At 40.0% G+C, this 11092-nt stretch overlaps 3 pseudogenes; all 3 read right to left on the bottom strand.

The window, feature by feature from the left end:
- Positions 1 to 5906: 5906 nt before the first annotated feature.
- Positions 5907 to 6085, bottom strand: LOC114456992 (uncharacterized; annotated as a pseudogene).
- A 209-nt stretch (positions 6086 to 6294) lies between these two features.
- LOC114456285 (uncharacterized) lies at positions 6295 to 9047 on the bottom strand (annotated as a pseudogene).
- Positions 9048 to 10514: 1467 nt separating this feature from the next.
- On the bottom strand, positions 10515 to 10649 carry LOC114456987 (uncharacterized; annotated as a pseudogene).
- Between the last annotated feature and the right edge of the window lie 443 nt (positions 10650 to 11092).

The following is an 11092-nucleotide window of genomic DNA, read 5'->3' as shown; positions in this document are numbered from 1 at the left end:
CTTTTTCCATTCTGAACTCTGAAATGAAAAACGAGGTCACGTGGTCTGGTTTTTTTTCAGCCGACATGCGGAAGTGATTGTGTCAGAATAAAAGCATAGAGGGAGAGAGAATATAAAGCAGGTACATGATCTATCACAGAGGGTGATAGATCATTAAAAAGGTTTACAAAAGCTACATAAAGTAAATACATTTTTTTTATTTTGACATGAAATTAAGCTGATGCGTTGATTGGAGTCTCTAAATTGCCCATAGGAGTGAATGAATGAGTGAGTGGTTCTCTGTCTGTGTTGCCCTGTGATGGACTGGCGCCCTGTCCAGGGTGTACCCCCGCCCAGCGCCCTATGAGAGCCAGAGATTGGCACCGGCAGACCCCCGCGACCCTGATAAAACGGGAATAAGCGGGTATGAAGATGGATGGATTAAGCTGATGCTAGCAACCAGCACGCACGAACGTAGTTAAAACAAAAATGACCAGCAGGTGGCACTGTGAGGATATGTTTCTTCTTTGCAGGCATGATTTCATGAATGTTCACGTGTAGAAAAAAAATACAGTAAACACATGAGTTGGAGATTGTCTTTTTATGAACCATATGGTTTACCCAGCGATGTTATTTTGGAGCTTTTGAATGAGTTCAGAGCAGGCTTGGTTTATTTATTATTATTATTATTATTATTATTATTATTATTATTATTATTATTGTTATTTTTTATTTTTTTTATTTAAATTTGCATTTATAATATTTAAATAATTACAAGATCAAACGCTATATGATTCCATAAGGCAAATCAATATACAATATAAAAAGTGCAGTGCACTGTTCAATTGCAATGTTACAAGAGACACATTTGTCAGAGGTGGAACATTTGAAATTAAGGAGAGGCTGGGTGGAGCAAATATACAGCGCATCTCATGAAAAATGGAGAAAAAGAGGGGTTGCCATTTTGATAAGTAGGAGTGTTTTCTTTAACTGCGAAAGGGTACTGAAAGACAAAGAAGGCAGATACGTCATGGTGGTAGGTACTATTGGGGAGAATAGATTTCCATTCTGTAACTTGTATGCACCAAATGAGGACTGTCCACTTTTTTTCAAGAAAATGGCATCCAGACTGGCAGAGGAAGGGGAGGGAATCATTGTGGTTGGAGGGGATTATAACTGTGTACTGAACTCGAATGTAGACCGACTACCTACTGAAAAGAGACCTCAAACTCGTAAATCAGTTGCTGTTTTGGGAATGATGGATGCATTGGGATTGATTGATGTGTGGAGATATCATCACCCCAGAGGCAGAGACTATACGTATAGGTCACAGGTTCATGGGACTTACTCCAGACTAGATGTTTCTGGTTTCAAAGGCTGATCGACATCGAATGTTAGAGAGCAACATAGAACCCATAACCTTGTTGGATCATGGCCCTGTTAAGATTAAAATAAAGTTGGGTCAAGAACAATGATTCAAATACTGGAGACTTAATGTCTCAATATTAAACGATCCCCTAATCCAGCAGGAACTACGTGACAGACTAAAAGAATACATGGATATATATGATAATGGGGAGGTTAGCCAGTCTACTTTATGGGATGGGGCCAAAGCTGTTATGAGGGTACATATAATCCAAATTACATCGAGATTAAAAAAGCAAAGGGAAGCCAGGGCACTTGCTCTGGAGACTGAAATTGTGAGGTTAGAAAAGGAACACAAAATATCGAGAAGAAGGGATGTATTAGAATTACTAAAACAGGAGCGTCAAATATTAGACGATATACTCACGTATAAAGCTGAGGGAATGCTCCGGTTTGTGAAAAGAAAATATTATGAAATGGGTAATAAAGCAAGTAGATTATTAGCGTTTCAGTTAAGGAAGGCTCAATCAAGCCGGGTGGTACCTAAAATTAAACATCCTGACACAAATAGAATTACTTCCCAACCAAAAGAAATTGCAGAGGTGTTTGCTAAATATCATAAGAAACTTTATGAAAGTCAAGAATTAGTAGGGAAGGAGGAGAAAATAACAGAAATTCTGAATTTGGTCCAACTGAATAGATTGACACAGGATGAGGCTGAGAGGTTGAGCTCCCCTATTACAATACAGGAAGTAACAGATAGTATCAGTAAGTTAAAGAACAGCAAATCTCCAGGTGTTGATGGATACTCTGAAGAATACTACAAAGTTTTAGGTAACGAGTTAGCCCAAATTTTATGCCGGGTATACAACTACACACTAGATGGCAGGGACCCCCCAAAAACCTGGTCAGAAGCAATTATCTCCGTTATACACAAAGATGGAAAAGAATCCCACTCAATGTATGGGACATCGGCCTATAAGTTTGCTTTTTCAGGATCTGAAAAAAATTGACCTCTATATTGGCAAACAGAATACAAACACACATTCGGAAATTAGTTAATTCGGATCAAACAGGGTTCATTACCGGACGGCAAGGCACTAATAATGTTAGACGAGCTCTAAATCTACAATTTATTGCCTCTAATAGACGGACTCCATCAATGCTTCTCAGCTTAGATGGTGAGAAGGCTTTTGATAGATTAGACTGGACATTTCTAGAGCAAACGTTAGCTCGTATGGGGTTTAACGAAACTTTTCTGAACTGGATTGGACTGTTCTGTATGAATCCAAGGTCAAGAGTCAGGGTCAACGGGCAATGATCCGAATTTTTTGAGGTGGGATGGGGGACAAGACAGGCGGATGCACTTTCACCAGCCCTTTTTGCTCTTAGCATTGATCCCCTTGCAGAACTGATCAGGAGCAATCCCCTTATAGAAGGAATAAGAGATGAGAGTGGAAACCAACATAAAATAGCTCTATATGCTGATGACATATTGCTGTTCATTAAAAATCCCATTCACTCAATCCCTGCTCTCTTAAAAAACCTTAATGAATATGGTGTAGTGTCTGGCTATAAAGTTAACCCTAACAAATCAGGGGCATTGATGGTGTCAGGGGTGTGGCCTGACCAGCTGAGTGACACAGTGTCTTATCGCAGAACCAAACAAACTTTTAGAAAGGAACTGGCAAGATGGGATGTGCTCTCGTTATCTCTTCTAGGTAGAGTGGAAGCTGTTAAAATGAACCTACTTCCCAGACTTTTGTTCCTGTTCCAGTCTCTCCCAGTCTGGGTCCCAACATCAGCTTTTACAATGCTGGACAGACTTACTGTATATCTAGATTCATATGGCAAAATAAGAGATCAAGAGTGAGACTTAAAACGCTTACTCTTGAAAAGAGGAAGGGTGGACTTGGCCTTCCTAGTATGAAATACTACTTTTGGGCAGCACAACTAACAGCAGTGGTAGCCTGGGTTAACAATGACGTGGAGTCAGGATGGGTGAACATTGAGCAAAACTCACTGCCAGCTACACCACTGTCCACCCTAGTGTTTTTGGGCAAGCAGTCCCAGAAGAAACTGGAAATAAAAAATATTTGGATAAAGCACACTTTAAAAGTGTGGTCAACAGTACAGAAAGGAATTAAAGAGAGAGCCGGTCTTTCACGGGCAATGCAGATAATCGGAAATCCAGATTTCCCCCCCTCCACAGTGGACACAACCTTTAAGAGATGGGAAGAGGCCTAAAGGTTATTGATCAGCTGTTCTGTGATGACGTTCTACAGCCATTCTCAAATCTCCAAGACAAGTTCTCTTTACCCCAAAGTGATATGTTTCATTACTTTCAGATTAGACACTATATCACAAACCATAAAAAATGGAATACAATTAAAACTACCCCATCATATGTTGAAACTTACCTGATTAATATAATAAAACATCATCTGCCCAACAAAAAGCATGTTTCCCATTTATACAGAAACCTGCTACTGGACACATCAGATAATACTCACTATATTAAAAATAAATGGGAGCTGGAGTTGAATATTATAATAGAGGATGGAGAGTGGGAAACAATTTGTAGTGGTTGCCATAAAGGAATTACTATTAACATGTGGAAGGAGTTTGATTGGAAGACAAAGAAAAGGTTCTTTAACACACCTTTGGTGGTTTCTAAATTTTTTGACCATCCAGATGCAAGAAAATGTTGGAGATGATGTTGAATGGTTGGTGACCATTCTCATATATTCTGGGACTGCCCAATCTTGATTCCTTTCTGGAGGGGTGTAAAAATGGAGATAGATAAGGTTCTGGGAGTTGATTTACTATACACGCCAAGCCAGTTTCTTCTTGATTTGACTCCTGAAAACATTTCTACAAAAGATCAACGGCACCTATTACATGTGCTCCTGATGACTGCTAGGAAAATGGTAACAATAAAGTGGAGGAATTCACAGCCACCAATAGTGGAACAATGGAAACAAAGAGTGAGAGAGGTGTATAGAATGGAGGCTTTAACAGCAAAGTTACAGTTGAAGTCTGAGGTCTTCATGAGGAGATGGTTACCCATAGAGAAATACCTGTGTAACTGAGGGGTCACCTACACTTTTCTGTGATGTTTTGATTGGCCATCAATTTATTTGTGTATTTGTCTCATGTCGGCTTTGTTCGGTTTTCTGGGATCCAACATGTTTTTCCTTATTTTATTTCATCAGAATCAGAATCAACTTTATTGACCAAGTAATGTATTGAATATACACGAAGAAATTGTCTTGGTGAACTGTGCTCTCTCTGATAGTGTAAACGTTAAATAATCAACTAGAATAAAGAAAAATAAATAAAAAAGAAGTATAACATAAATATAAAGAGTAGTTAGACTAATAATAACAATCAACAAGAAAAAAGAAAAAGAAATAAAAAAAGAAGTATTAACATAAATGTAAAGAGTAGTTAGACTAATATGTGCAAACTAAATAAAATAACAAGATAATAATAATAATAATAATAATAATAATAATAATAATAATAATAATGAAATGAAATAAAAATACAATAATAATAATAAGATAATAGTGCAGTAGTGCATTGATAAGTAGTGCAGGTGAACATTTAAATGAAAATATTATGTCCATGAACAATCTCAGTGACAGGTTGATCCAGGGTTGTTATGTTTAGTTCCATGGTTATTTCACAGTAAGAGAAACAGGTCTGACACTCTATGACTGTTTAGTGTGGATCAGAGTGACAGCCTGGGGGAAGAAACTGTTTTTATGGCGGGTAGTTTTGGCGTACAGTGATCTGTAGCGTCTGCCGGAGGGGAGGAGTTTAAACAGATTGTGTGCAGGGTGTGAGGGGTCTGCAGTGATGCTACCTGCCCGTTTCCTGACCCTGGACAGGTATAAGTCTTGGATGGAGGGCAGATCAACACCAATGATCTTTTCTGCAGTCCTGATTATCCTTTGTAATCATAATGTACTATTCAAATTTGTTATTTAAATTTTTTTTTTACATTGTTATGTATATTCTGTCTTGCTGTAGAGGAACGTTCTGTAACGTCATTTCACATGTTTACCACTAAAAAGAGAAAAATAAAGTTCTAAAAAAAAAAAAAAGAAAAGAGTCTTTAAGATGCTTGGATTGCATTTCAACACCACCTAATACAACGTCTGGACAATAGACTGCTCTTTCTATCATGTTATCTACCTTCACTGATTTTGCTTTAGTCCTTTTCAGGAGTTCCGTTCAACTGTTTTCACAACATTTATTGTGTTTTTATGTAACAGAAATATTATAATAAAACCTCAAATCATCAAATAATGAACTCATAATAAAAAAAAAAGTATTCAAGTTAAAAGTGTGCCTTCTGGGCTCAAGAATGAGCTATAATTCAGTACAATACTCAAATCCTTAACACTCATCAATGTACAACAAAGATTTGGAAAAATAATATTGATGAATTGATGAATTGTTTTAAAGTGGATTTTCCCACATATTAGTTTACTAAGTGCTTATGTTGTCTTACTTCTTTGAGAGTACATTTGTTGTATTCTCTTCCCACTGTGAGGGGGTGCACCATTCCTGGAGATACTGCAATACCAGGTCAATGCATGGAGTGGATGGAGCAAGCCCCTATTCCATCTCCCAGTTCCAAAAATCAATTTAATATATGGTCCCCAGATAGGGGACATATCAGATTTTAAACTGATGAGAACAGATTTTTTTTTTCTTTCGAAAAAAGTTTATTGTCACTGTTTACTTAAATATACAGCAGTCACACATTTTAAAACAGTAAAAAGTCAAGAATTGGTTAAAATCCAAATGATCTAGAAAACACTTTACACTGTCAATTTTTTTTTTTTGGAGCATTGTACAGGAGCGGGGTGAGTCTTATCTAAAATTTTCCACCTCTGCCTCCCAAACTTTTGGACTCCAGAAGCATGTCTCAGGTGCTCAGATACCTCCTCCGCCTGCCAGTCTGCTGCCGGTTCGACCTTTCTCGTGTGGCTCCGGCTCCTTCATCCGAATGGGCACAGAGGCGATTGTTCTTTGTGGCTGTGTCCTAGGGCCTGCCGCCTGCAGCTCTTGCCGTCTTTATGGTTGCTGCGGCCTTACGGAGCACAGCCACGGGGGGGATCTGCATGTGCTTTCTTACCAGCAGGTTTCTGGAGGTCCATACAGCGTCGTTGATGGCGGCCAGGGTGAGCCATTGCTTTCCAAAGGTTTCCTTGTTTCTTGGCAGGCCCACCCCGTACAGCACGAGTTGTGCAGTGAGGACCTCCCCCGCTGGTAAGTACGGGAATTGTAAGGAGCCGGCCGTTGCCCACTGGTCTAGTGCAGCGCTGCACTCCCAGAGCAGATGCCTCACCGACTCAGGTGCTCTACAGCCTGGTCGAGGGCAGGTTGAGTGCGTTGTCATGCCCCGGGAGTGCATCACAGCCCTGACTGGGAGGATCTCATGAGCCACCATCCATGACAGGTCCCGGAGTCTGTTTGGGAGGGCAGGGTGGTTTGCGTTGCACCAAACAACTGAGGGCTCACCAAGTGCGAGCCCGCGCACTGGACTCACTGTATCCCGCTCTTGCACAAGAGACACAATTGATTTGTGTTGATTTAAGATTTCAAGATTTTCATTTTCCAGAATAAAACGTTTTAAAAAGGTTTCAATAAATAGATAAAACGGTGGCATTTTAAAAGAAAAGTTTAAGTTTTCGTAAATAAGTGCCCATCCAAAATCTGGTAAAAGCTACAACTTTGGGGTTTTTTTCCTTGTCAGTGGCATTTTTAAAGTGGAGTGCTGTATATTTACTGCCTAAAAACAATAGGAGGTCTGCTGGGACTCCTTTGCCTCCTTTTTCTTTGGTTTTCTTCATTACGGCCCTTGTCAGTCTTTCTCACTTGGAGCCCCAGAGGAAGTAAAAAATGGCTCTCTCTACCTCCAGCAGGGTTCTTTTGGGGGGAATAAAAACAGACCTGTCTCGTTTGTCATTAAAACCATAAATATTCAAAAGCCTAAAATCTTGCCCCTTAAAAGTCAGGTTTGCTAAAAGTTCCCATCCGTCTTTCACCACTGTGCTGCCCTTCACCACGAGATGGGGGTTGTTTATTAAAATGGCCACACCGTCATTTTTATTTTCATTTGAGCCACTCCATATTGATGGGTGTGGCCACATCTCCTCCCACAGTGTGTATTTCTTTAAAAACGGGAGATTACACTCTTGCAATAAAAACAGGTCTGACTTAAAAGAGCTAAGAAAGGTTAAGATACTCTGGGCTCTAACTCTCGACTTCACGCTTCTCACATTGATGGTAGAGCAGGTGAGAGCCATGAGTATATATATGTTAAATATGACAGGTATAAAAGTTTAAAAGACTACTTTGTAAAACAGGCTTTGCAATAAAAAAAAAAAAAAAAAAACGAGAGCTTCATGTGATGTCTTGTAAACAGAGCTTCTCTTCAACTTCAACTGGTGAAGAATGAAGGTTGGGAGCTCCGTTCCCCACCAGGACCTGCAGGTTTTGCCTCTTTCTAGTTTTTAACCTTACGCCCTTTGGGGTTGATTGAAGAGCTATTTCTAGGAAAGAGACCTCGTTGGGTGAGTCGAGCGGGAAGACTCTGGGATCCTCCACAGACCATCTGTTGGAGAGATTTTCAGCTCTTCCCCTTTTCCCCTCTGAGGCCACTGGGGTCCCAGGGGACAACTCAGACGCTGGCCTCTTATGAGGCTGGCCATTTGGGGGAGGGGCTTTATCTTTCATCTCAGTTTGTGTTATTTCTCCATCTTCTACCTGCCTCACCTCACCACCTTCAGGACTCTCCAGTGTTGAGGAGGCAATAGGCCCCTCCCCCTCTCCTGATTTCTCTCCTCCAAATACAGGCTTTGGAGGGAGATTTGAATTTTCTGGCCTCGCCTCTCCAATTTGCTCTTGTCCATTTTCTTTTTCAGTTACTCTGTCCACAACCAATTCTTTTTTCTTTTTCAACATGTTGGCAAAAGATTTCGGACAATCTCTGAAAAGGTGGTTTGCCTCACCACAGAGGTTGCACTTCTGCCATTGGGACACTGTTCAAAAGTGTGCCCAATTTCTCTACACTTCCCACACATAGTGATAACACAAGCCTCTGCTAGGTGCCCATGCTCCCCACATTTCCGACACAGTTTTGGCTGTCCCTGGTAATGGATGTAGCCTCTATTTTCTCCCAGTACTATCATTGAGGGGAGATGCTTCAGGCCCTGGTAGCCTTGGCGGTCCTGCCATTGCTGGATAGGAACCCTCCAAGCACAATTCCAGATGCCATCTTCATCCCTCACCTTGGTAGCCTGGCCTTTAACAGTGCAGAATCTACCCAGCCACAAGCAAATGTCTTCTGCATTCACCGTTTCATTGAACATCCTGACAATTACTGTTTTCATAGAATTGTCAGTCAAGTTTTCCACTTTAAATGCAGACAGCTGGGGTTTCACACTTTCATATTTAAGCCAAAACTGCTTGAGCAGAGCAGCAGAGCAGAAACTCACGTCAAAACCTTTGTTGAGAGGAAGGGTCAGGATGCAGTTCAATTCCTTTGGTGTGAATCCGAGTATGGTCTGGACAATCTTCCTTGAGAAGTCTAAACGAGACATAGAAAAAGACTTTCCATCAATTTCTTTAAAGGTAAAACGTAGACTGTGGTACCTCCGCATGCCGGCATGGTTGACCGACATGGTGGAGGTACCACAGGCCTAAACGGAATAAAACCAATTTAAAACCCAATAAATAATTAAAATAACTACAAATGCAGAAAAGATAAAAACACTTAAAACTAAAAGTTGGGGGAAAGATAAAATGAGTGTTCAAAAATGGTGTCAACCAACTATGAAGAAGCTGGCTTTACTACAATTATTGAACAGACAGAGAATATACCTCCTCACACCTGGCAGAGTCAATACCACAAGGGCAAAAGACTGTCACCACCTTAAAGAGGCAATCGCTGTATTAGCCAAGGGGCCGAGAAGCGATACCTGGGCTCAGTCACAAACAGGGAAAATCATTCCCGTAAACCTCCTTTACTCTCGCGGTGAAAGATTAACGCCATCACCTTCCGAGTCACAACACCACATATACGGTAATTATTTAACATGGATGCGTTGATTTCCTTCGTTTCTGCCGGTAACTGAGACAAAAATCACGTCTTGATCAAGTTTATGTGAGATGACGTGACCAAATCTCGTCCAATGGAAAGCATAGGAGCCATCAGCTACAAAAACAGAGTTCTCATGATACATAAACACAAGAGAAATAGTACAACACCAACGTAGATGGTACATAATACGACTTTAATGTGGATTGTGGGGCACAGATATAACTTATCTGATGGAATGTAGTGATGCTAGTTTGTCCAGTCTTCATCGCCTGTGATGTGTTTTGCCTCCATGTAGTGGACAACCAACAATGCTGTAGCTGCTTAAAGCAACCAATGTGTAATATAAGTAATATTCAGGCGTAAATATGTCTAAAAAGGCACTCACTAAACACGAACACACTCACAATAACCTCAGGTGAATGGAGAACTTGAAATATAACTTCATAGAAACAACTCCCATTGTATAACCTAACAAGGATTTGTCTCTAACAAGTAGACATTTATGGGTATCACAACAAATAAATGTAGCTCCTGCCCTTGTATTTAAAACAGCTGAATATTTGCAAGAAAACTCAAATGAACAAAGTATTTGAATTATTAACAGATGGACAAAAAGGTAAATATGATGATAAACGTAATATAAAAGAACAACACTAATTTGGCTGAATTTTACATTTCTTATTAGCTCAACCAAATTTCCATTTTTTAAAAATTATATTATGTTTATTTAAAAAAAAAATAAAAAATGCACATTAACAGACACAGTGGACTCGTAGCACCATTTTCTGTCTTGTTAACTTTTTTTCTCTTCCTCTGAGCTCTGCCCAACATGGGTGATCTCTCATCCAAAGGTGCGCTGCTGCCACCTACATGTCACCAGTTGGTCACTACATCATGGTACAAGCTCGATATTCACAGGAGAGCTTCGTCACACTATCTCCTAGCAACCCATGCCAAAAAACACAATTGACGTCTTTGGCAGTCAACTTCCGTTACTGATGGACAACATAACAGAGATACTTCTTTCAAGTTATGTTGACATATTGATCAGGGGAGAGCGCGAACGCAGTCCCCCACTACCAGAAATTATGCAGTCGAGATTTCCACATTTGGGGAATTCGTAAAAGTCAGCGCAGCCGCAGTGCAATGGCTAAGCCTCGTCCTCGGTGAACCAATTCAATTTTTAGACGTTTATTTTCCAAAAGCAGGGTTGCTCTCAAGAGCAGTGCAAAGTCACAATAGTACAAGACAAAAAAAACTGGGGAAATACTTTCAGTTATTGAAATATTTTGGTTTTTGGTACTTTCCACAACATGGTTTTCTTTTCCCTGTGTCCCCACATGTCTTTTAACAAATAGTCATTAAAAACATTTAACATGGACTTAATGACAACATCATTTGGCATGCAGTACTTTCTTGAAACATATACATTTCTTGCTTTCCAAATACTTTCTTTTACACGGTTAATGACTGCCCACCATTTTTTTTTTTGCATAGCAATCTCATCATAAGAGAGTGGATCTCTATATAAAGCTTTTAACCATGGTGATACTAAAAACCAAACTCCTTTAACAGTGGGGCATGACCAGAAAAGATGTTTTACAGTTTCTCTGTCTCCACAGGTAG

The sequence above is a fragment of the Gouania willdenowi genome, chromosome 22, assembly GCF_900634775.1.
Source record: "Gouania willdenowi chromosome 22, fGouWil2.1, whole genome shotgun sequence".
NCBI classification, from domain to species: Eukaryota; Metazoa; Chordata; class Actinopteri; order Blenniiformes; family Gobiesocidae; genus Gouania; species Gouania willdenowi.
Note: the sequence above shows the minus strand (reverse complement) of the source record. Positions and strands in the feature narration are given on the sequence as shown.